We start from the raw sequence: 23,754 nt of genomic DNA, 5'->3' as shown, positions 1-23,754 counted from the left end.
TAGGGTGACGTTGAGCGTTAAAGTTTGGGTCTGGGTGAGGTTTAGGGTTAGGGTTAGGGTGAGGGTAAGGGTTAGGGTGAGAGTTAGGGTGAGAGTGAGGGTTAGGGTTATCGTGAGGTTTAGGGTGATGGTTAGGGTGAGGGTTAGGGTTGGGGTTAGGTTTTGGTTTAGGGTGAAGGTGAGGGTTACGGTTAGGGTGAGGGTGAGGGTGAGGGTTAGGGTTAGGGTTAGGTTTAGGGTGAGGGTGAGGTGAGGGTTAGGTTGAGTTTAAGGTTTAGGGAAAGGGTTAGGGTGAGGTTAAGGGTTAGCTTGAAGGTGAGGGTGAGGGTGAGGGTTAGGATTAGAGTTAGGCTTAGGGTTAGGATGAGTGTGAGTGTGAGGGTGAGGGTTAGGTTTAGCGTTAGGGTGAGGGCTAGGGTGAGGGTGAGGGTGAGGGTTAGGGTGAGGCTGAGGGTGAGGGTTTCGGTTAGGTAGGGGTGAGGGTTAATGTGAGGATTAGGGTGAGGTTGAGGGTCAGGTTGAGGGTTAGGCTTAGGGTGAGGGTTAGGGTTAGGGTTAAGGTGAGGGTTAGGGTTCGGGTGATGTTTAGGTTGAGGGTGAGAGTTAGGGTGAGGGTGAGGGTTCGCGTGAGGTTGAGGCTTAAGGTGTGGGTGAGGGTTAGGCTTAGTGTGAGTGTTAATGTGATGGTGATGGTTATGGTGAGGGTGAGGGTTAGGGTTAGGGTGAGGATTAGGTTTAGGTTTAGGCTTAGGATGAGTGTTAGGTTGAGGGGTAGGTTTATGATTAGAGTGAGGGTTAGGGTTATTGTGATTGTTAGGGTTAGGGTGAGGGTTAGTATTAGGTTGTGGTTGAGGTTTAGGTTTCAGGTGAGGTTTAGGGTTAGGTTTAGGGTTTGTGTTAGGGTGAGGGTGAGGGTGAGGGTTAGTGTCAGGTGTAGGGATAGGTTTAGGGTGAAGGTGATGGAGAAAGTTAGGTTAAGGATTAGGGGTAGTGTTAGGGTTAGGCTTAGTGTGAAGGTGAGGGTGAGGGTGAGGTTTAGGGTGAGTGTTAGGGTTAGGGTTAGGGTGAACGTTAGGGTTAGGGTGATGTTTAGGGTGAGGGTGAGTGTTAGGCTGAACATGATATTTAGGCTGAGGTTGAGGGTTAGTTTTATGGTTAGTATTAGGGTGAGTGTTAGGGTTAGTTTTAGGGTTAGGTTGAGGGTAATCATTAGGGTGAGGTTTAGGGTGATGGTTAGAGTTAGGATCAGGGTTAGTGTTAGGGTTAGGGTGAGGATGAGGGTTTGGGTTAGGGTTAGGGTGAAGGTAAGGGATAAGGTGAGGTTTAGGGATAAGTTTAGGGTTAGGGTGACGGTGTGGGTGAGGGTTAGTGTTAGCATTAGGCTTAGGCTTAGGTTTAGGGTGAGGGTTAGGGTTAGAATTAGGGTTAGGGGGAAAGTGAGGGTGAGAGTGAGGGTTAGGGTTAGTGTTAGGGTGAGGGTTAGGGTTAGTGTTAGGGTGAGAGTTAGGGTTAGGGTGTGGGTTAGGGTTAGTGTTAGGGCGAGGGTTAGAGTGTGATTTAGGGTGAGGGTGAGGGTAAGGATGAGGGTTAGTGTTAGGATTAGGGTTGGTTTGAGGGCTAGGGTGAGGGTAAGGGTTAGGGTTAGGGTGAGGTTTAGGGTTAGGTTTAGGGTTAGGGTCATGGTTAGCGTTAGGGTTAGGATGATGTTTAAGTTTAGTGTGAGCATTAGGCTGAGGGTAAGGGTTAGTTTGAGGGTAAGGGTTAGGGTGAGGGTTAGGGTGAGAGTGAGGGTTAGGTTTAGCGTGAGTGTTAGGGTTAGGATTAGGTTTAGGTTAGGGTTAGCCTGAGGATGAGGGTGAGGGTGAGGGTGATGTTGAGGTTTAGGGTTTGGCTTAGGGTTAGGGTTAGTGTGAGGGCTAGGGTGAGTGTGAGGGTTAGGGTGAGTGTGTGGGTGAGGGTGAGGGTTAGGTTTAGGATTAGGGTTAGGGTTTGGGTTAGGCTGAGTTTGAGTGTGTGTGTGAGGGTGAGGTTTAGGGTTAGGGTTAGGGTGAGGGCTTGTGTTTGAATGAGGGTTAGGGTGAGTGTGAGTGTGAATATGAGGGTTAGGGTTAGGGTAAGGGCTAGGATTAGGGTAAGGTTTGGGGTGACGTTAGGTTGAGGATTAGGGTTAGGGTCAGGTTAGTGTTATTGTTAGTGTGAGGATGAGGTTTGGGTTAGGGTTAGGGTGAAGGTTAGGGATAGGGTGAGGTTTAGGGATAGGTTTAGGATTAGGGTGACGGTGATGGTGAGGGTTAGATTTAGCATTAGTCTAAGGCTTAGGGTTAGGGTGAGTTTTAGGGTTTGAATTAGGTTTAGGGGGAAGGTGAGGGTTTAGGGTGAGGGTCAGGGTTAGGGTTAGGGTGAGGTTTAGGGTTAGGTTGTGGGTTAAGGTTAGTGTTAGGGTGAGGGTGAGTGTGTGATTTAGGGTGAGGGTGAGGGTAAGGATGAGGGTTAGGATTGGGATTAGGGTTGGTTTGAAGGCTATTGTGTGGGTGAGGGTTAGGGTTAGGGTTAGGTTTGGTGGTAGGTTTAGGGTCATGTTTAGCATTAAGGTTAGGGTGAGATTCAGGTTTAGTGTGAGCGTTAGGCTGAGGGTAAGGTTTAGGGTGAGGGTAAGTGTTAGGTTGACGGTTAGGGTGAGAGTGGGGGTTAGGTTTAGCGTGAGTGTTAGGGTGAGGTTTAGGGTTAGGGTAAGGGCTAGGGTTAGGTTTAGGGTTAGGGTGAGGGTGAGGGTTTGGGTGAGAGTTAAGGTTTGGGTGAGGGTTAGTTTTAGGGTGATGTTTTGGGTGAGAGTGAAGGTTAGGGTGAGGGTGAGGGTTCGGGTTAGGGTGAGGGTGAGGGTGATAGTGAGGGTTAGGGTTAGCCTTAGTTTTATTGTGAGGGTTAGGGTTAGGGTTAGGGTTAGGGTTCGTTTTAGGATGAGGGTGTGGGTTAGGGTTAGTGTTAGGTTGAGGGTTAAGCTTAGCATTAGGGTTAGGGTGAGGTTTAGGGTGAGGGTTAGGGTTAGGGTTAGAGTTAGGTTTAGGGTGAGGGTGAGGTTGAGGGTTAGGATTAGGGATAGGTTTACAGTTAGGTTGAGGATGTGGGTGAGGTTGAGGGTTAGGGTTAGGAATAGGGTAAAGTTTAGGGTTAGGCTGAGGGTGAGGGTGAGGGTGATGGTTAGGATAAGGGGGAGGGTTAGGCTTAGGGTGAAGTTTAGGCTGTGGGTGAGGATTAAGGTGAGGGTATGGGTGAGGGTGAGACTGAGGGTTAGGGTTTGGGTGATGGTAAGGTTTATGGTGAGCATTAGGGTTAGGTTTAGGGTGATATTGAGCATTAAGGTTTGGGTCTAGGTGAGGTTAAGGGTTAGGGTTAGGGTGAGGGTAAGGGTTAGGGTGAGGGTTAGGGTGAGAGTGAGGGTTGCGTTTTTCGTGAGGTTTAGGGTGATGGTTAGGGTGAGGGTTAGGGTTGGGTTTAGGGTTTAGTTTAGGGTGAGGGTGAGGGTTATGGTTAGGCTGAGGGTAAGGGTTAGGGTTATGGTTAGCGTTAGGTTTAGGTTGAGGGTGAGGGTGAGGTTTAGGTTTAGGGTTAGAGTTAGGGTTAGGTTTAGGTTGAGGGTGAGGATTAGGGTTAATGTTAGGGTGAGGGTAAGGTTTACGGAGAGGGTTAGGGTGAGGGTGAGGGTTAGGCTGAGGGTGAGGGTGAGGGTGAGGGTTAGGATTAGGGTTAGGCTTAGGTTTAGGATGAGGGTGAGGGTGAGAGTTAGGGTTAGGGTTAGGGTGAGGGCTAGGTTTAAGATTAGGGTTAGAGTGTGTGTGAGGTTGAATGTGTGGTTTAGGGTTAGGGTAAGGGCTAGGGTTAGGGTTAGGTTAGGGTGAGGTTAGGTTGAGGGTTAGGGTTAGGGTCAGGATTAGTGTTATGATTAGGGTGAGGATGAGGGTTTGGGTTAGGGTTAGGGTGAAGTTTAGGGATAGGGTGAGGTTTAGGGATAGTTTTAGGGTTAGTGTGACTGTGAGGGTGAGTGTTATAGTTAGCATTAATCTTAGACTTAGGGTTAGGGTGAGGTTTAGGGTTAGAATTAGGGTTAGGTGGAAGGTGAGGGTTTAGGGTGAGGGTTAGGATTAGGGTTATGGTGAGGTTTAGGTTTAGGGTGTGGGTTAGGGATAGTGTTATGGTGAGGGTGAGTGTGTGATTTAGGGTGAGGGTGAGGGTAAGGATGAGGTTTAGGGTTGTTTTGAGGGCTAGGGTGCGCGTGAGTGTTTTGGTTAGGGTGAGGTTTCGGGGTAGGGTTAGGGTCATGGTTAGCGTTAAGGTTAGGGTGAGATTTAGGTTTAGCGTGAGCGTTAGGCTGGGGGTAAGGGTTAGGGTGAGGGTAAGTGTTAGGGTGAGGGTTAGGCTGAGATTGAGGTTTAGGGTTAGCGTGAGTGTTAGGGTGAGGTTTAGGGTTAGAGTAAGGGCTAGGGTTAGGTTTAGGGCTAGGGTGAGGTTAGGGTGAGGGTGAGGGTTCGGGTTCGGGTTAGGGTGAGGGTGACAGTGAGGGTTAGGGTTAGCCTTATTGTGAGGGTTATGGTTGGGGTTAGGGTTAGGGTTAGGGTTCGTTTTAGGATGAGGGTGTGGGTTTTGGTTAGCGTTAGGTTGAGTGTTAAGCTTAGCATTAGGGTTAGGGTGAGGGTTAGGGTGAGGGTTAGGATTGGGGTTAGGGTTTGGTTTAAGGTGAGGGTGAGGGTTACGTTTAGGGTGAGGGTGAGGGTGAGAGTGAAGGTTAGGGTTATCGTGCGGTTTAGGGTGATGGTTAGGGTGAGGGTTAGGGTTGGGGTGAGGGTTTGGTTTTGTGAGGGTGAGGGTTATGGTTAGGGTGAGGGTGAGGGTGAGGGTTAGGGTTAGGGTTAGGTTTAGGGTGAGGGGGAAGGTGAGGGTTAGGTTTAGGGTTAGGTTTAGGTTTAGGGTGAGGTTTAGGGTTAGGGTTAGGGTGAGGGTAAGGTTTAGGGAGAGAGTTAGGGTGAGGGAGAGGGTTAGGCTGAGGGTGAGGATGAGGGTGAGTGTTAGGATTAGAGTTAGGCTTAGGGTTAGGATGAGGGTGAGGGTGAGGGTTAGGGTTAGGGTTAGGGTGAGAGCTAGGTTGAGGGTGAGGGTTAGGGTTAGTGTGAGTGTGAGGGTTTTGGTTAGGTAGGGGTGAGGGTTAATGTGAGGATTAGGGTTAGGATGAGGGTCAGGGTGAGGGTTAGGTTTAGGGTGAGGGTTAGGGTTAGGGTTAAGGTGAGGGTTAGGGTTCAGGTGATGTTTAGGTTGAGGGTGATTGTTAGGGTGATGGTGAGTGTTCCCGTGAGGTTGAGGGTTAAGGTGTGGGTGAGGGTTAGGTTTAGGTAGAGGTTGAGGATTACGTTTAGGGTTAGGGTTAGGATGAGTGTTAGGTTGAGGGGTGGGTTTATGGTTAGAGTGAGGGTTAGGGTAATTGTGATTGTTAGGGTTAGGGTGAGGGTTAGGATTATGTTGTGTTTGAGGGTTAGGTTTAAGGTGAGGTTTAGGGTTAGATTTAGGGTTCGTGTTAAGGTGAGGGTGAGGGTGAGGTTTAGGGGTAGGGGTAGGGATAGGTTTAGGGAGAAGGTGATGGAGAGGGTTAGGTTAAGGATTAGGGGTAGGGTTATGGTTAGGCTTAGGGTGAGGGTGAGGGTGAGGGTGAGGTTTAGGGTGAGTGTTAGGGTTAGGGTTAGGGTGAAGTTTAGGGTTCGGGTGATGTTTAGGATGAGGGTGAGTGTTAGGCTGACGGTGATGTTTAGGCTGAGGGTGAGAGTTAGGTTTATGGTTAGTATTAGGGTGAGTGTTAGGCTTAGGGTTAGGGATAGTGTGAGGATTAGGGTGAAGTATAGGGTTAGGGTTTGGGTGTGGATTAGTGTGAGGATTAAGGTTAGGGTTAGGGTTAGGTTGAGGGTAATTTTTAGGGTGAGTTTTAGGGTGAGTGTTAGGTTTAGTATCAGGGTTAGTGTTAGGGTTAGGGTGAGGATGAGGGTTTGGGTTAGGTTTAGGGTGAAGGATAGGGATAGGGTGAGGTTCAGGGATAAGTTTAGGGTTAGGGTGACAGTGAGGTTGAGGGTTAGAGTTAGCATTAGTCTTAGGCTTAGGGTTAGGGTGAGGTTTAGGGTTACAATTAGGGTAAGGGGGAAGGTGAGGTTTTAAAGTTAGGGATAAGGTTAGGGTTAGGGTGAGGTTTAGGGTTAGAGTGTGGGTTAGGGTTATTGTTAGGGTGAGGGTGGTGTTTCGGGTGAGGGTGAGTGTTAGGCTGACGGTGATGTTTATGCTGAGGGTGAGGGTTAGGTTTATGCTTAGTATTAGGGTGAGTGTTAGGGTTAGGGTTAGGGATAGGGTGAGGATTAGGGTGAAGTTTAGGGTTAGGGTTTGGATGAGGATTAGTGTGAGGATTAGGGTTAGGGTTAGGGTTAGGGTTACGTTGAAGGTAATCATTAGGGTGAGGTTTAGGGTGAGTGTTAGGTTTAGGTTCAGGGTTAGTGTTAGGGTTAGGATGTGGATGAGGGTTTGGGTTAGGTTTAGGGTGAAGGATAGGGATAGGGTGAGGTTTAGGGATAAGTTTAGGGTTAGGGTGACAGTGAGGGTGAGGGTTAGAGTTAGCATTAGTCTTAGGCTTACGGTTAGGTTGAGGTTTAGGGTTACAATTAGGGTAAGGGGGAAGGTGATGGTTTAGGGTGAGGGTTAGGGTTAGGGTTAGGGTGAGGTTTAGGGTTAGGGTGTGGGTTAGGGTTAGTGTTAGGGTGAGGGTGAGTGTGTGATTTAGGGTGAAGGTGAGGGTAAGGATGAGGGTTAGGGTTAGGATTAGCGTTGGTTTGAGGGCTAGGGTGTGGGTGAGGGTTAGGGTTAGGGTGAGGTTTAGGGGTAGGGTTAGGGTCATGGTTAGCGTTAAGGTTAGGTTGAGATTTTGGTTTATTGTGAGCGTTAGGCTGAGAGTAAAGTTTAGGGTGAGGGTTAGGGTGAGATTGAGGGTTAGGTTTACCGTGAGTGTTAGGGTAAGGGTTAGGGTTAGGGTAAGGGCTAGGGTTAGGCTTAGGGTTAGGGTTAGGTTAGGGTGAGGGTGAGGGTTAGGGTGAGAGTTAAGGTTTGGGTGAGGGTTAGGGTTAGGGCTAGGGTGAGGGTTAGTTTTAGGGTGATGTTTTGGGTGAGGTGAGGGTTAGGTTGAGGGTGAGGGTTCGGGTTAGGGTCAAGGTGAGGTTGATAGTGAGGGTTAGGGTTAGCCTTAGTCTTATTGTGAGGGTTATGATGAGGGTTAGGGTTAGGGTTAGGGTTCGGTTTAGTTTGGGGGTGTGGGTTAGGGTTAGTGTTAGGTTGAGGGTTAAGCTTAGCATTAGAGTTAGGGTGAGGTTTAGTGTCAGGTTTAGGGTTTGGTTTAGGGTTTGGTTTAGGCTGAGGGTGAGGGTTACGGTTAGGGTGAGGGTGAGGGTGAGGGTTAGGGTTAGGATTAGGTTTAGGGTGAGGGTGAGGGTGAGGTTTAGGTTTAGGGTGAGGGTAAGGTTTAGGGAGATGGTTAGGGTGAGGGTGAAGGGTTGGGCTGAGGGTGAGGGTGAGGGTGAGGGTTAGGATTAGAGTTAGGCTTAGGATTAGGATGAGTGTGAGTGTGAGGGTGAGTGTAAGGGTTAGGGTTAGGATGAGGGCTAGGGTAAGGGGGCGGGTTATTGTGAGGTTGAGGGTGAGGGTTTCGGTTAGGTATAGATGAGGGTTAATGTGAGGATTAGGGTGAGGTTGAGGGTCAGGGTGAGGATTAGGTTTAGGGTGAGGGTTAGGGTTAGGGTTAAGTTGAGGGTTAGGGTTCGGGTGATGTTTAGGTTGAGGGTGAGTTTTAGGGTGAGGGTGAGGGTTCGCGTGAGGTTGAGGGTTAAGGTGTGGTTGAGGGTTAGGCTTAGGGTTAGTGTTAGGGTGACGGGGATGGTTATGGTGAGGGTGAGGGTTAGGGTTAGGATTAGGGTGAGGATTAGGTTTAGGGTTAGGCTTAGGATGATTTTTAGGTTGAGGGGTAGGTTTATGTTTAGAGTTAGGTTTAGGGTTATTGTGATTGTTAGGGTTAGGGTGAGGGTTAGAATTAGGTTGTGGTTGAGGGTTAGGTTTAAGGTGAGGTTTAGGATTAGGTTTAGGGTTCGTGTTAGGGTGAGGGGCAGGGGGAGGGTTAGTTTTAGTGGTAGGGATAGGTTTAGGGTGAAGGTGATGGAGAGGGTTAGGTTAAGGATTAGGCTTAGGGTTATGGTTAGGCTTAGGGTGAGGGTGAGGGTGAGGGTGAGGTTTAGGGTGAGTGTTAGGGTTAGGCTTAGGGTGAAGGTTAGGGTTATGGTGATGTTTAGGCTGAGGGTGAGGGTTAGGTTTATGGTTAGTATTAGGGTGAGTGTTAGGGTTAGGGTTAGGGATAGGGTGAGGATTAGGGTGAAGTTTAGGGTTAGGGTTAGGGTGAGGATTAGTGTGAGGCTTAGGGTTAGGTTTAGGTTTAGGGTTAGGGTGAGGGTGAGGGTTAGTGTTAGGGTTCAGGGGAGGGTTAAGGTTATGGTTATGGTTAGGGTGAGGGTTAGTATTAGGGTTAGGGTTAAGCTTAGGTTTAGGGTTACGGTTAATGTTAGTGTTAGGGTGAGGGTGAGGGTTAGGATTAGGGTTATATTTTGGGTATGGTTTAGGGTTAGGTTTAGGGTTAAGTTTAGTGTGAGGTTTAGGGTTAGTATGAGAGGTAGTTTGAGGGTTAGGGTTAGGTTTAGGGTGAGGGTTAGGGTTATTGTGAGGGTTAGGGTTAGCGTTAGGTTTAGGGTTAGGGTGAGGGTTAGGTTTAGGGTGGAGGTTAGGGTTGGGGGAAGATTAAGGTTTAGGGGTAGGTTTTGGTTCAGGGTGATGGTGAGGATGAGGGTGAGCGTGAGGTTTCGGTTGAGGGTTTGGGTTAGAATTAGGGTGAGGTTGAGGGTGAAATTTAGGGTATAGGGTTAGGGTTTCGGTGAGTGTGAGGTAAGGGTAAGGGTTAGTGTTAGGGTTAGGGTTTGGGTGAGGTTTAGGTTTTGGGATAGGGTAAGGGTGAGGGTGAAGGTTAGGGTTAGAGTTAAGGTTACGGTGAGGGATAGGTTTAGGGTTAGTGTTAGGATTAGGGTTATTTTGAGGTTTATGATGAGGTTTAGGGTTAAGTTTAGGCTTAGGGTTAAGATTAGGGTTAGGGTGAGGCTGAGTTTGAGGGTTAGGGTGAGGGTTAGGGTTAGTCTTAGTGTTAATCTGAGGGTCAGGTTTAGGGTGAGGATTAGGGTTAGGGTTAGGGCGAAGGTAAGGTGATGGTGAGGGTTAGGGTTAGGGTTAGGGTGAGATTTAGGGTTAGGCTTAGGGTGAGCATGAAGTTTAGGGTGCAGGTTAGAGTTGGGGTGAGGGTAAGGGTTAGGCACAGGGTTAGGTTGAGGGTGAGGGTGAGGGTTACGGTTAAAATATGGTTAGGGTTAGGCTGAGGGTAAGGGTGAGATGGAGGGCTAGGCTTAAGGTTAGTGTGAGGGTTAGGGTTTGGGTGATGTTTAGGGTGAGGTTTAGGGTTAGGGTGAGGGTTAGGGTGCGGGTGAGGTTTAGGGTGAGTGTTAGGATGAGGGTTAGGTTTAGGGTTAGGATGAGGTTTAGGATGGGGGCTAAGGTTAGGGTGAGGGTTAGGCTTAGTGTGAGGGTTAGGGTTAGGTTAAGGTTTAGGGTGATGGTTAAGGTGAGGGTTACCGTGAGTGATAGGGTGAGGGTTAGTGATAGGGTTAGGGTTAGGGTGAGGGTTAGGGCAAGGCTAAAGCTTAGGGTGAGGGTTAGGGTAAGGCTAAGTTTTAAGGTGAGGGTGAGGGTGATTGTTAGGTTTAGGGTTAGGGTGAGGTTCAGCATTAGGGTTATGGTTATGGTTAGGGTTAGGATGAGGCTTAGCGTGAGGGGTAGGGTTAGGGCTAGGTTAAGGTTTAGGTTTAGTGTGAGTGTTAGTGTTAGTGTTAGGGTTAGGGTTAGGGTGAGGGTTAGGTTGAGGGTTAGGGTTTGGGTTAGGGTTACGTTAAGGTTGAGGTTTTGGGTGAGGTTTAGGGTTAGTGTGAGGTTTAGGGTGAGGGCTAGGGTTGGGGGTAGGGTTAAGTTGAGGGTGAGGGTGAGGGTTAGGGTTATGATTAGGGTTAGGGTGAGGGCTAGGGTGAAGGTGAGGATTAGGGTTAGGTTTACAGTGAGTGTTAGGGTGAGGGTTAGGGTTAGGATTAGGGTTATGGTGAGAGTTAGGATTAGGTTTAGTGTTAGGGTCAGAGTGAGGGTTAGGGTTAGAATTAGTTTTAGGTGACGGCGAGGTTGAGGGTGAGGGTTAGGGTTAGGGTTAGGGTGAGATTTCGGGTTAGGGTTAGGGTGAGGGTTTTTGTTCTCTTTAGGGTTACGGTTAGGTAGAGGGATAGGATAGGGCTAGGTTTAGGGTTATTGTTAGGGTTAGGATTAGGTTTAAGTTTACCTTTACAATGTCGGTGAGAGTGAGGGTGAGGTTTAGGGTTAGGGTTAGGATGAGGTTTAGTGTTAGGGTTAGGGTTAAGGTTAGGGTTAGGGTTAGCTTTAGGATGAGGGTTAGGGTGAGGGGCAGCGGTAGGGTTAGGGTGATGGTTAGGGTTAGTGTTAGGTTTAGGGTTAGGGTGGAGTTTAGGTTTATGTTGAGTGTTAGGTTTAGGCATAGGTTTAGGTTGAGGGTGAGGTTGAGGGTTAGCAGTAGGATTAGGTTTAGGGTTAGGCTGAGGTGAGGTTGAGAATGAGGGTGTGTGAGGGTTAGGGTTAGGTTTAGGCTTAGGCTTAGGGTTAGGCGGAGGGTGAGGGTGAGAGTAAGGGTTAGGGTTAGGGTTGGGGTTGGGGTTAGGTTTTGTATTAGGGTTAGGGTGAGGGTTAGGAAGAGGGTCAGGGTTAGGATTAGGGTTAGGGTGAGGGTGAGTGTGAGGGTTATGGTTAGGGTTACTATTAGGCTTATATTTAGGCTGAGAGTGAGGGTGAGGGTGAGGGTTAGATTTAGGGTGAATTTTAGGTTTAGTGTTAGGTTGAAGTTTAGGGTTAGGTTTAGGGTTAGGGTTAGGGTGAGGGGTAGGTTTAGGGTTAGCATGAGGGTTAGGTTTAGTTTGAGGTTTAGCGGTAGGGTGAGGGTTGGGGTGAGGTTAAGTCTAAGGGTGAGGTTTAGTGTGAGAGTGAGGTTTAGGGATATCTTTAGGGTGAGTTTGAGTGTAAGTGTGCGGGTTTGGGTTAGGGTTAGGTTTAGGATGAGGGTGAGTGTTAGGGTGAGGGTGAGTGTTATGGTGAGGATTAGGGTTAGTGTGAGGGTTAGGGTTAGGTTTAGGGTTAAGCTTCTGGTCAGGGTAAGTGTTAGGGTAAGTGTTAGGGTGAGAGTGAGTGTTTGGGTTATCGTGAGTGTTAGGGTGAGGGTTATGGTTATGGTTAGGTTGAGGGTGAGGGTTAATCTAAGGGTGAAGGGTGAGGGTGAGGGTTAGGATTAGGGTTACTGTTAGGGTTAGGCTGAGGGTTAGGATGAGGGTGATTGTGAGGGTTAGCATTAGGGTTAGGGTAAGGGTAAGGGTTAGGGTTAGGGTTAGGATGAGGTTTAGGATGAGGGCTAGAGTTAGGGTTAGGGTGAGGGTTAGGCTTAGTGTGAGGGTTAGGGTTAAGTTAAGGGTTAGGGTGATGGTTAGGGTGAGGGTTACCGTGAGGGTTAGGGTGAGGGTTAGTGATAGGGTTAGGGTTAGGGTGAGAATTAGGGCAAGGCTAAGGCTTAGGGTGAGGGTTAGGGTAAGGCTAAGGGTTAGGGTGAGCGGTAGGGTTAGGGTTAGGGTGAGGTTTAGATTTAGTGTGAGGGTTAGGGTTAGGGTTAGTTTTAGGGTGAGGGTAATATTTAGGGTGAGGGTTAGGGTGATAGTGAAGTTTAGGGTTAGCCTTAGTCTTAATGTGAGGGTTATGGTGAGGGTTAGGGTTAGGTTTAGGTTTAGGATGAGGTTGAGGGTTAGTTTTAGGGTTAGGGTGAGGGTTAGGGTTAGTGTGAGGATTAGGGTTAGGGTTAGGGTTAGGGTGAGGGTAAGGTTTAGGGTGAAGGGTAGTGTAAGAATGAGGGTTGGGGTTATTGTGAGTGTTAGGGTGAGGGTTAGGGTGAGTGTTAGGGTTAGGGTTAGGGTGAGGGTTAGCGGGAGGGTAAGGATTATGTTGTGGATTGGGGTTAGGGTGAGATTCAGGGTGAGGGAGAGGGTTAGGGTTAGGTTGAGGTTAAGTGTTAGGGTGAGAGTTAGGGTGAGGTTTAGTCTTAGCATTAGGGTTAAGGTGAGGGTTAGATTGAGGGTTAGGTTTAGGGTTAGAGTTAGGTTTAGGGTGAGGGTGAGGGTTAGGATTAGGGTTATGTTTCAGGTTAGGTTGAGGGTGAGGGTGAGGGTGAGGTTTAGGGTTATGATTAGGGTTAGGTTTAGTGTTAGGCTGAGGGTGAGGTTGAGGGTGAGGGTTAGAGTGAGGGTATGGGTCAGGGTGAGCCTGAGGGTTAGTGTTTGGGTGAGGGTGAGGTTTAGGGTGAAGGTTATTTTGAGGGTGAGTGTTAGGGTTTGGTTTAGGGTGACGGTGAGAGTTAGGGTTTTGGTCTGGATAGGTTTAGGGTTAGGGTGAGGGTGAGGGTAAGGGTTAGGGTGAGGGTTAGGGTGAGAGTGAGGCTTAGGGTTATTGTGAGGGTTCGGGTGATGGATTGGTTGAGGGTTAGGTTTGGTTTTAGGCTTTGGTTTAGGGTGAGGGTTAGGGTTAGGTTTAGGTTTATGTTGAGGGTGAGGGTGAGGGTTAGGTTTAGGATTAGGGTTAGGGTTAGGTTTAGCCAGAGAGTGAGGTTTAGGGTTAGGGTTAGGATGAGGGTTCGGGTGAGGGTGAGGGTTAGGGTTAGGGTTATGTTTAGGGTGAGCTTAGGTGAGGGTGCGGGTGAGGGGTAGGATTAGTTTTAGGGTTAGGCTGAGGGTGAGGGTGAGGGTTAGTGTGATTTTGAGGGTTAGGCTTAGGGTGAGGATTGTTGTGAGTGTGAGGGTTAGGGTGAGGGTTAGGGTTATGGTTAGGTTTAGCGTGAGGGTTAGGGGGAGAGTAAAGTTTTGGGTGAGGTTTAGGGTGAGGGTGGGTTTTAGAGTTAGGGTTAGAGTTAGGGTGAGTGTTATAGTGAGGGTTAGGGTTAGGTTGGAGTGAGGGGCAGTTTGAGGGGTAGGGTTAAGTTTAGGGTGTGCGTTAGGTTTAGAGTGAGGGTTAGGGTTAGGGTTAGGGTGAGGGTAAGGGTTAGGGTGAGGATTAGGGTAAGAGTGAGGGTTAGGGTTAGCCTTAGGTTTAGTGTGAAGGATAGGGTGATGGTTAGGGTTAGGTTTCGGGTGAGGGTGAGTGTGAGGGTTAGGGTTAGGGTTAGGTTTAACGTACGGTTTAGGGTGAGGGGTAGGGTGAGTGTGAGGTTTTGGGTTACCGTGAGTGTTAGGGTCAGGGTTAGGTTGAGGGTTAGGGTTTGGGTCTGGTGAGGTTTAGGGTTAGGGTGAGGGTGAGGGTAAGGGTGAGGATGAGGTTTAGGGTGAGAGTGAGGCTTAGGATTATCGTGAGGGTTAGGGTGATGGATTGGTTGAGGGTTAGGATTGGGATTAGGGTTTGGTTTAGGTTGAGGGTGAGTGTTAGTTTTAGGGTTAGGGTTAGGTTGAGGGTTAGGTTTAGTTTAAGGGTTATGGATAGTGTGATGGTGAGGGTCAGGGTTAGGGTTAAGTTTAGGTTTAGGGTGAGGGTGTGGGTGAGGGTTAGGTTTAGGATTAGGGTTAGGGTTAGTTTTAGGCAGAGGGTGAGGTTTAGGGTTAGAGTTATGGTGAGGGTAAGGGTGAGGGTGAGGGTTAGGGTTAGAGTTATGGTTAGCGTGAGCTTAGGTGAGGGTGCGGGTGAGGGGTAGGATTAGTTTTAGGGTTAGGCTGAGGGTGAGGGTGAGGGTTAGGGTGAGTTTGAGGGTTAGGCCTAGGGTGAGGGTTATTGTGAGTGTGAGTGTTAGGGTGAGCGTTAGGGTTAGGGTTAGGTTTAGCGTGAGGGTTAGGGAGAGAGTAAGGGTTTGGGTGAGGTTTAGGGTGAGGGTGGGTTTTAGAGTTAGGGTTAGAGTTAGGGTGAGGGTTATAGTGAGGATTAGGGTTAGGTTTGGGTGAGGGGCAGGGTGAGGGTTAGGGTTAAGGTTAGGGTGAGGGTTAGGTTTAGAGTGAGGGTTAAGGTAAGGGTTAGGATGAGGGTTAGGTTTAGGGTGGAGGATAGGGATGGTGTGAGAATAAGGGTTAGAGGCAGGGTTAGGTTGAGGTTGAGGGTTAGGGTTAAATTAGGGTTAGGTTTAGACTGAGGGCGATGGTGAGGATGAGGGTGTGGGTTCGGGTTCGGTTAAGGGTTTGGGTTAGGGTTAGGGGGAGGGGGAGGTTGAGGTTTAGGGTTAGGGTTACGGTGAGTGTGAGGTGAGGATGAGGGTTAGGTTGAGGTTTAGGGTTAGACTTAGGGTTAGGGTTAGTGTGTGGGTGATGGTTAGCGTTAGAGTTAAGGTTAGGTTGAGGGTTAGGGTTAGGGTTATGGTGAGGTTTAGGATGAGGGTTAAGGTTGGGATCAGAGATAGGGTGAGGGCTAGGTGAGGATGAGGGTTAGGGTTAGGTTTAGTGTGAGGTTTAGGGATAAGCTTAGGGTTAGGTTGAGGGTGAGAGTTAGGTTTAGGGTGGATGTTAGCGTTGGGGAGAAGATAAGGGTTAAGGGCAGGTTTAGTATGAGGGTGAGCATGAGGGTTAGGGTTAAATTATGGTTAGGGTTAGGCTGAGGGTGAGGGTAAGGATGAGCGTGTGTGTAGGGTAGGGTTGAGGGTTTGAGTGAGGTTGAGAGTGAGGGTTAGGTTTAGGGTGACGGTTAGGTTGAGGGTTAGGGTTTGCATTAGGGTTAGTTTGAGGTTGAGGTTTAAGGTTAGGTTTAGGGTTAGGGTTAGGGTTAGGTTGAGAGTTAGGATGGAGGTTAGTGTTAGGGTGAGGGTTAGGATGAAGGTTAGGGTTAGGATTAGGGTTAGGGTGAGGGCTAGGGTGAGGGTGAGGGTTAGGGTTACGGTTAAGGTTAGGGTTAGGGTGAGGGTTTGGGTTAGGGTTAGGGTTAGGGTTATGGTAAGGAAGAGGGTTTGGTTTAGGGTTAAGGTTAGGGTTAGGGTTATTGTTAGGGTTAGAGTTAGGGTTACGGTGAGGGTGAGTGTGAGGGTGATTGTTAGGCTAAGTTTAGCGAGATGTTTAGGGTTAGGGTTAGAGTGAGGGTGAGGTTTAGGGTTAGATATAGGGTTAGGGTGAGGGTTAGGATGAGGGTTGGGGTTAGGGTTAGTGTTAGGGTTATGGTTAGGGTGAAGATTAGGGTTAGGTTTAGAGTTAGGTTTAGGGTCATTTTTATTGTTAGGGTTAGGCTTACCTTTATGGTGAGGGTGAGGCTGATGGTAAGGTTAAGGGTTAGGTTTAGAGTGAGGGTTCGCGTTAGGGTTTGGGTTAGGGTTATGGTGAGGGTGAGAGTTAGGGTGAGGATGAGAGTGAGGGTTAGGATTAGGTTTAGGTTTAGCGGTTAGGTTTAGGTTTAGGCTTGGTTGAGTGTGAGTTTGAGGGTTAGGGTTAGGCTTAGTATTAGGCTGAAGTTGAGGCTGAGGGTGAGGGTTATGGTTAGGATGAGGGTGAGGTTTAGGTTTAGGGTTACAGTGACGTTGAGAGTTAGGGTTAGGGTGAGGGTGAGGGTTAGGGTTTGGGTACGGTTAGGGTTAGGGTGAGGGTTAAGGTGAGGTTTAGGGTTAGGGTGAGAGTTAGAGTTACGGTTACGGTGAGGTTGAGGATGAGGTTTAGGGTTAGAGTTAGGGTGAAGTTTAGGGTTAGGGTTAGGGTTAGTGTGAGGTTTACGGTTAGGGTTACAGTGAGGGTTAGGGTTATGTTGAGGGTGAGCATGAGGGTTAGGATTAGGGTTAGCTTTAGGGTTATTGTTAGGGTGAGGGTGAGGCTGAAGGTGAGGTTAGGCTTAGGGTTTGGGTGAGCTTTAGGGGTAGGGTTAGGTTGAGGGTTTGGGTTAGGGTTAATGTTACTGTGAAGGTGACAGTTTGGGTTAGTGTTAGTGTTAGGGTTAGGGTTAGGTTTATTGTTAAGCTTACGGTTAGACTTATGGTTACGTTGAGGGTGAGGGTTAGGTTTAGGGTTAGAGTGAGGTTTAGAGTGAGGTAAGAGTTAGGGTGAGGGTTAGGGTTAGGGTGAGGTTAAGAGTTAGGGTGAGGGTTAGCATGAGGGTGAGGGTTAAGGTTAGGGTTAGTGTTAGGGTGAGGGTTAGGGTAAGGGTTAGGTTGAGATTTAGGGTTAGGATTAGGGTTAGGTTTATGCTGAGGGTGAGGATGAGTGTTAGGGTGAGGGTAAGGGTTAGGGTGAGGGATAGTGTGAGGGTGAGGGTTAGGCTGAGGGTTAGGGTCAGGTTTAGAATTAGAGTTAGGGTTAGTGTGAGGGTTAGGGTTAAAATTAGGATGAGGGTTAGGGTTAGGCTTAAGATTAGTGTGAGGGTGAGTTTTAGAATTAGTGTTAGGGTGAGGGCTAGGGTGAGGGTGAGGGTTAGGTTTAGGGTTAGGTTTAGGGTCATTTTTATTTTTAGGGTTAGGCTTACCTTTATGGTGAGGGTGAGGCTGATGGTGAGGTTAAGGGTTAGGTTTAGAGTGAGGGTTCGCGTTAGGGTTTGGGTAAGGGTTATGGTGAGGGTGAGAGTTAGGGTGAGGGTGAGAGTGAGGGTTAGGATTAGGTTTAGGTTTAGCGTTATTTTTAGGGTTAGGGTTAGGGTTACCTTTACGGTGAGAGTGAGGCTGAGGGTGAGGTTAGGTTTAGGGTTTGGGTGAGGTTTAGGTTTAGGTTTAGGGTTAGTGTTAGGGTGAGGGTTTGGGTTAGGGTTAGGGTTACGGTCAGGGTGAGGGTTAGGGTTAGGGTTAGGATTAGGGTTAGGGTGAGTGTGAGTGTGAGGGTTAGGGTTAGGGTTATGGTTAGGCTTAGGATTAGGCTGAGGTTGAAGGTGAGGGTTAGCGTTAGGGTGAGGTTTAGGTTTAGGATGAGGGTTAGGGTTAGGATTAGCATTAGGGTGAGGGCTAGGGTGAGGTTGAGGGTTAGTGGTAGCATTAGGGTTATGGTGAGGTTTAGGGTTAAGTATAGGGTTAGGGTTAGGGTGAGGGTTAGGGTTAGGGTAAGGTTTACGGTTATGGTGAGGGTTAGGGTTAGGGTTAGGATGAGGGTGAGGGTGAGGGTTAGGATTAGGTTAAGGGTTATGGCTATTTTGAGTGATAGGTTTAGGGTTACGGTTACAGTGAGGGTGAAGATGAGTGTGAGGGTTAGTGTTAGGGTTAGGGAAAGGTTTAGGGTTAGGGATATGGTTAGGATTATGGTTAGGTTTAAGATGAGGCTTAGGGTAGGGTTAGGGTGAGGGTTAGCATTACTGTGAGGGTTAGGGTTAGTTTAGGGTTAGGTTGAGGGTTAGGATGAGGGTTAGGGTTTGGGTTACGGTTAGGGTGAGGGTGAGGGTAAAGGTGAGATTTAGGGTTAGGGCGAGGTTTAGAGTTACGGTTACGGTGAGGTTGAGGGTGAAGTTTAGGGTTAGGGTTAGGGTGAGGTTTAGGGTTAGGGTTAGGGTGAGAGTGAGGTTTAGGGTTAGGATTACAGTGAGGGTTAGGGTTAGGGTTAGGGTTATGTTGAGGTTAAGCATGAGGGTTAGGATTAGGGTTAGCTTTAGGGTTATTGTTAGGGTTAGGTTTAGGTTTACCTTTACGGTGAAGGTGAGGCTGAAGGTGAGGTTAGGCTTAGGGTTTGGGTGAGCTTTAGGGTTAGGGTTAGGTGAAGGGTTAGGGGGAGGGTTTGGGTTAAGGTTAATGTTACTGTGAGGGTGAGGGTTAGGGTTAGGGTTAGTGTTAGTGTTAGGTTTAGGGCTATTGTTAAGGTTAGGGTTAGACTTACGATTACGGTGAGGGTGAGGGTGAGGGTTAGGGTTAGAGTGAGGTTTAGAGTGAGGTAAGAGTTAGGGTGAGGGTTAGGGTTAGGGTGAAGTTTAGGGTGAGGTTGAGGGGTAGGGTTAGGTTAACATTAGAGTGATGTTAAGAGTTAGGGTGAGGGTTTGGTTGAGGGTGAGGGTTAAGGTTAGGGTTAGTGTTAGGGTGAGGGTTAGGGTTAGGTCTAGGTTGAGGGTTAGGGTTAGGATTAGGGTTAGGTTTATGCTGAGGGTGAGTGTGAGGGTTAGGTTGAGGGTAAGGTTTAGGGTGAGGGTTCGTGTGAGGGTGAGGGTTAGGCTGAGGGTGAGGGTTAGGATTAGGGTTAGGGTTAGGGTTAAGCTGATGGTGAGGGTGAGGGTTAGGGTCAGGTTTAGAATTAGAGTTAGGGTTAGGTTGAGGGTTAGGATTAAAATTAGGATGAGGGTTAGGGTTAGGGATAAGATTAGTGTGAGGGTGAGTTTTAGGATTAGTGTTAGGGTGAGGGCTAGGGTAAGGGTGAGGTTTAGGTTCATGGTTAGGGTTAGGGTGAGGGGTAGGGTTAGGGTTAGGGTGAGGGTAAGTTTTAGTGTGAGGGTTAGAGTTAGGGTTAGGTAAAGGGTAAGGGTTAGGGTGAGGGTTAGGGTGAGAGTGATGGTGAGGCTTAGGGTTAGGGTTAGGTTTAGTGTGAGGTTGAGAATGTGGGTTAGGTTTAGGATTAGGGTTAGGGTTATACTGAGGGTGAGGGTGAGGGTTAGGGTGAGGGTAAGGGTTAGGTTAAGGGTTAGTGTGAGGGTGAGGTTTAGGCTGAGGGTTAGGGGTGAGGGTGAGTGTTAGGATTTGGGTTAGGGTTAGGGTTAAGCTGAGGGTGATGGTGAGGGCGAGGTTTAGAGTTAGAATTAGGCTTAGGGTGATGGTTAGGTTTGAAATTAGGATGAGGGATAGGATGAGGGTTAGGGTTAGGTTTATGGTGAGGGTTAGGTTGAGGATAAGCATTAGGTTGAAGTTCAGGGTGAGAGTGAGGGTTAGGGTTATCATGAGTGTTAGGGTGAGTTTTAGGGTGAGGGTTAGGGTTTTAAGGTTATTGTGAGTGTGAGTGTTAGGGTTAGGGTGAGGGTGAGGGTTAGGATTAGGGATAGGGTTTGGCTGAGGGTTAGGGTGAGGGTAAAGGTGAGGGTGAGGGTTAGGTTTAGGGATAGGGTTAGGCTGAGGGTTAGAGTGAGGGTTAAGGTGAGGTTTAGGGTTAGGGTGAGGGTGAGGGTGAGGGTGAGGGTTAGCAATAGGGATAGGGTGAAGGTTAGGGTAAGGTTAGGGTGACGGTGAGTGTGAGGGTTAGGATTAGGGTTAGGAATATTGTTAGGCTGAGGGAGAAGGTGAAGGTTATGGTTAGGGTGAGGGTTAGGGTGAGGGTTAGGTTTACTGTGAGGGTGAGGGTTAGGGTTAGTATTAGGGTTAGGTTTAGTGCTAAGCTGAGGGTGAGGGTGAGGGTGAGGTCTAAGTTTAGTGTGACGTTTAGGTTTAGGGTGATGTTTAGGGTGAGGGTGAGGGTTAGGGTGAGGGTGAGGGTTAGTATTAGGGTTAGCGTGAGTGTTAGGGTTAGGGTTAGGGTGAGGTTTAGTGTGAGGGTTAGGATTAGGGGTAGGGATACTCTTAGGCTGAGGGTGAGGATGAGGGTTAGGGTTAGGGTGAGGGTGAGGGTGAGGGTTACAGTTTAGATTAGGGTTAGGTTTAGTGTTAAGCTGAGGGTGAGGGTGAGGGTGAGGGCTAGGGTTAGGGTGAGGGTTAGGCTTAAGGTTAGTGTGAGGGTTAGGGTTAGGGTGATATTTAGGGTGAGGGTTAGGGTTAGGGTGTGGGATAGGGTGCAGGTGAGGGTTAGCGTTCGGGTTAGGATGAGGGTTAGGTTTAGGTTTAGGAAGACTGTTATGAGGGCTAGGCTTAGGGTTAGGGTGAGGGTTAGGCTTAATGTGAGGGTTAGGGTTATGTTTAGGGTTAGGGTGATGGTTAGGGTGAGGGTTAGGGTGAGATTTAGGGTGAGGGTTAATGATAGTGTTAGGGTTAGGGTGAAGGTTGGAGCAAGGCTAAGGCTTAGGGTGAGGGTTAGGGTGAGGCTAAGGGTTAGGGTGAGGGTTAGGGTGAGGGGTAGCGTTAGGGATAGGGTTACTGTGAGGGGTAGGGTTAGGTTTAGGGTTAGGGTGAGGGTTAGGTTGAGGGTTATGTTTTGGGTTAGGGTTAGGTTGAGGGTGAGGATTCAGGTGAGGTTTAGGTTTAGGGTTAGGGTTAGAGTTACGGTTATGTTGTGGTTGAGGGTGAGGGTAAGGATTATGATAAGGGTGAGGTTTAGGTTAGGTTTAGGGTTAGGATGAGGTTTAGGGTTAGGTTTAGGGTTAGGCTGAGGTTTAGGGTTAGGGTTACATTGAGGATAAGGGTTAAAGTTAGGGTTAGGTTTAGGTTTATGTTGAGGGTGAGCTTCAGGGTTAGGATTAGGGATAGCTTTAGGGTTATTTTTACGATTAGGGTTAGGGTTACCTTTACGGTGAGGGTGAGGCTGAAGGTGAGGTTAGGCTTAGGGTTTGGGTGAGGTTTAGGGTTAGGGTTAGGGGTAGGGTTAGGGTGAGAGTTTGGGTTAGGGTTAGGGTTATGGTGAGGGTGATGGTTAGGGTTAGCATTAGTGTTAGGGTTAGGGTTAGGGTTATTGTTAGGGTTAGGGTTAGACTTAAGGTTACAGTGAGGGTGAGGGTGAGGGTTAGGGTTAGGGTTAGGGTGAGGTTTAGAGTGAGGTAAGAGTTAGGGTGAGGGTTAGGGTTAGGCTGAGGTTTAGGGTGATGTTGGGGTTTAGGGTTAGGGTTAACGTTAGGGTGAGATAAGAGTCAGGGTGAAGTTTAGGTTGAGGGTGAGGGTTAAGGTTAGGTTTAGTGTTAGGGTGATGGTTAGGGTTAGGGTTAGGTTCAGGGTTAGGGTTAGGATTAGGGTTAGGATTATGCTGAGGGTGAGGGTGAGGGTTAGGGTGAGGGTAAGGGTTAGGTTGAGGGTTATTGTGAAGGTGAGGTTTAGGATTAGAGTTACGGATAGGGTCATGCTGAAGGTTAGGGTAAGGGGTGAGGGTCAGGGTTAGGATTTGCGTTAGGGTTAGGTTTAAGCTGAGGGTGAGGGTGAGGGTGAAGTTTAGAGTTAGAGTTAGGGTTAAGGTTAGGTTTAGGGTGAGGGTTAGGGTGAGGATAAGTATTAGGTTGAGGTTTAGGGTGAGAGTGAGGGTTAGAATTATCATGAGTTTTAGGGTGAGGGTTAGGGTTTTAGGGTTTTTGTGAGTGTGAGTGTTAGGGTTAGGGTTAGGGTGAGGGTTAGGTTTAGGAATAGGGTTAGGGTGAGGGTTATGGTTAGGGTGAGTGTGAGGGTGAGGGTGTGGCCTTGGGTTAGGTTAGATTGAGGGTGAGGGTGAGGTTGAGGGTTAGTATTAGGCTGAGTTTTAGGGTGAGTGTGAAGGTGAGGTTGAGGGTGAGGGTGATGGTTAGCATTAGGGTTAGGGTGAAGCTTAGGGTTAGGGTAGGGTGAGGCTGAGTGTGAGGGTTAGGTTTAGGGTTAGGTATACTCTTAGGCTGAGGGAGAATTTGAAGGTTATGGTTAGGGTGAGTTTTAGGGTTAGGTTTAATGTGAGGGTGAATGTTACAGTTAGGATTATGGTTAGGTTTAGTGGTAAGCTGAGGGTGAGGGTGAGGGCTAAGGTTAGGGTGTGGGTTAGGCTTAAGGTTAGGGTGAGGTTTAGGGTTAGGGTGATGTTTAGGGTGAGGGTGAGGGTTAGGGTGAGGGTGAGGGTTAGGGTGAGGGTGAGGGTTAGTATTAGGGTTAGCGTGAGTGTTAGGGTTAGTGTTAGGGTGAGGTTTAATGTGAGAGTTAGGATTAGGGGTAGGGATACTGTTAGGCTGAGGGTGAGGATGAGGGTTAAGGTTACGGTGAGGATTAGGGTTAGGGTTAGGGTGAGGGTGTGGGTGAGGGTGACAGTATAGATTAGAGTTAGGTTTAGTGTTAAGCTAAGGGTGAGGGTGAGGGTGAAGTCTACCGTTTGGGTGAGGGTTAGGCTTAAGTTTAGGGTGAGGGTTAGGGTTAGGGTTATATTTAGGGTGAGGGTTAGGTTTAGGGTTCAGGTTAAGATGAGGGTTAGGTTTAGGTTTAGGAAGAGTGTTAGGATGAGTGCTAGGGTTAGGGTTAGGGTGAGGGTTAGGCTTAATGAGGGTTAGGGTGAGGCTAAGTGTTAGGGTGAGGCTAAGTGTTATGGTGAGGGTTAGGGTGAGGGGTAGGGTTAGGTAAGGTGTAGGGTTAGGGTAAGTGTGAGGGTTAGATTTTGTGTGAGGGTTAAGGTTAAAGTTAGGGTGAGGGTAAAAGTTAGGGTGAGGGTTGGGGAGATAGTGAGGGTTAGGGTTAGCCTTAGTCTTAGTGTGAGGGTTATGGTGAGGCTTAAGGTTAGGGTTCGGGTTAGGGTTAGGCTGTGGGTGAGGGTGAAGATGAGGGTAAGTGTTAGGGTTAGGGTTAGGGTTAGGCTTATGGTTAGGCGTTCGGTGAGGGTGAGGGTGAGGTTTAAATTTAGGGTGAGTGTTAGGTTTAAGGTTAAGTTGAGGGTTACGGTTAGGATTGGGTTTAGGATTAGGGATAGGATGAAGGCTAGGGTGAGGGTGAGGTTTAGTGTTAGGTTTAGGGTGAGGTTTATGGTTACGGTAAGGTTTAGGATTAGTGTGAGGTTTTGGGTTAGGGTTAGGGTTATGGGGAGGGAGAGGGTTAGGGTTAGGGTTAGGCTTATTGTTAGGGTTAGGGTTAGGGTTAAGGTGAGGGTGAGGGTGAAGGTAATTTTTAGGCTAAGGGTTAGGGAGAGGTTTAGGGTTAGGGTTAGGGTTAGAGTTAGGGTGAGGGTTCGGTTTAGAGTGAGGGTTAGGTTTAGGGTTAGAGTTAGGGTTACGGAGAGGATGAGTTTGTGGGTTAGGTTTAGGTTTAGGTTTAGGGTTAGGCTTAGTGTTAGGCTGAGGTTGAGGGTGAGGGGGAGGGTTAGGGTTAGGGTGAAGGTGATGTTTAGGGTTAATGTTACAGTGAGGGTGAGGGTTAGGTTTAGGGTTATGGTTAGGGTGAGTGTGAGGGTTAGGATTAGGGATAGGTTAAGGGTTATTGTTACTGTTAGGGTTAGGGTTAACTTTACGTTGAGGGTGAGACAGAGGGTTAGGTTTAGTGTTAGGGTTACAGTGAGGGTGAGGGTTATGGTCAGGATTAGTGTTACGGTGAGGGTGAGGGTTAGGGTTAGGTTTAGGGTTAGGGTTAGGGTTATTTTTAATGTTTGAGTTAGAGTTACAGTTACGGTTATGGTGAGGTGGTGAGGTTGAGGGTGAGTGTTTCGGTTAGGGTTAGGGTTAGGGTGAGTTTTAGGGTTAAGGTTAGGGTAGGGGTGAGGTTTAGGTTTAGGGTTAGGGTTAGGGTGAGGTTTATGGTTAGGGTTACATTGAGGGTTAGGGTTAGGGTTAGGGTTATGGTGAGGGTGAGGGTGAGGGTTAGGATTAGGGTTAGTTTTAGGGTTATTGTTAGGGTTAGTGTTAGGGTTACCTTTACGGTGAGGGTGAGGCAGAGGGTGAGGTTAGGGTTTGGGTGAGGTTTAGGGTTAGGGTTGTGGGTAGTGTTAGGGTGAGGGTTTGGGTTAGGGTTACGGTTATGGTGAGGGTGAGGGTTAGGGTTAGTTTTAGGGTTAGGATTAGGGTTATTTTTAGTGTTAGGATTAGAGGTACTGTTTC

The sequence above is a fragment of the Dipodomys merriami genome, unplaced genomic scaffold, assembly GCF_024711535.1.
Source record: "Dipodomys merriami isolate MVZ:Mamm:240054 unplaced genomic scaffold, mDipMer1.0.p SCAF_67, whole genome shotgun sequence".
NCBI classification, from domain to species: domain Eukaryota; kingdom Metazoa; phylum Chordata; class Mammalia; order Rodentia; family Heteromyidae; genus Dipodomys; species Dipodomys merriami.
The sequence above is the reverse complement of the archived record's forward strand: the minus strand, read 5'-3'. Positions refer to the sequence as shown.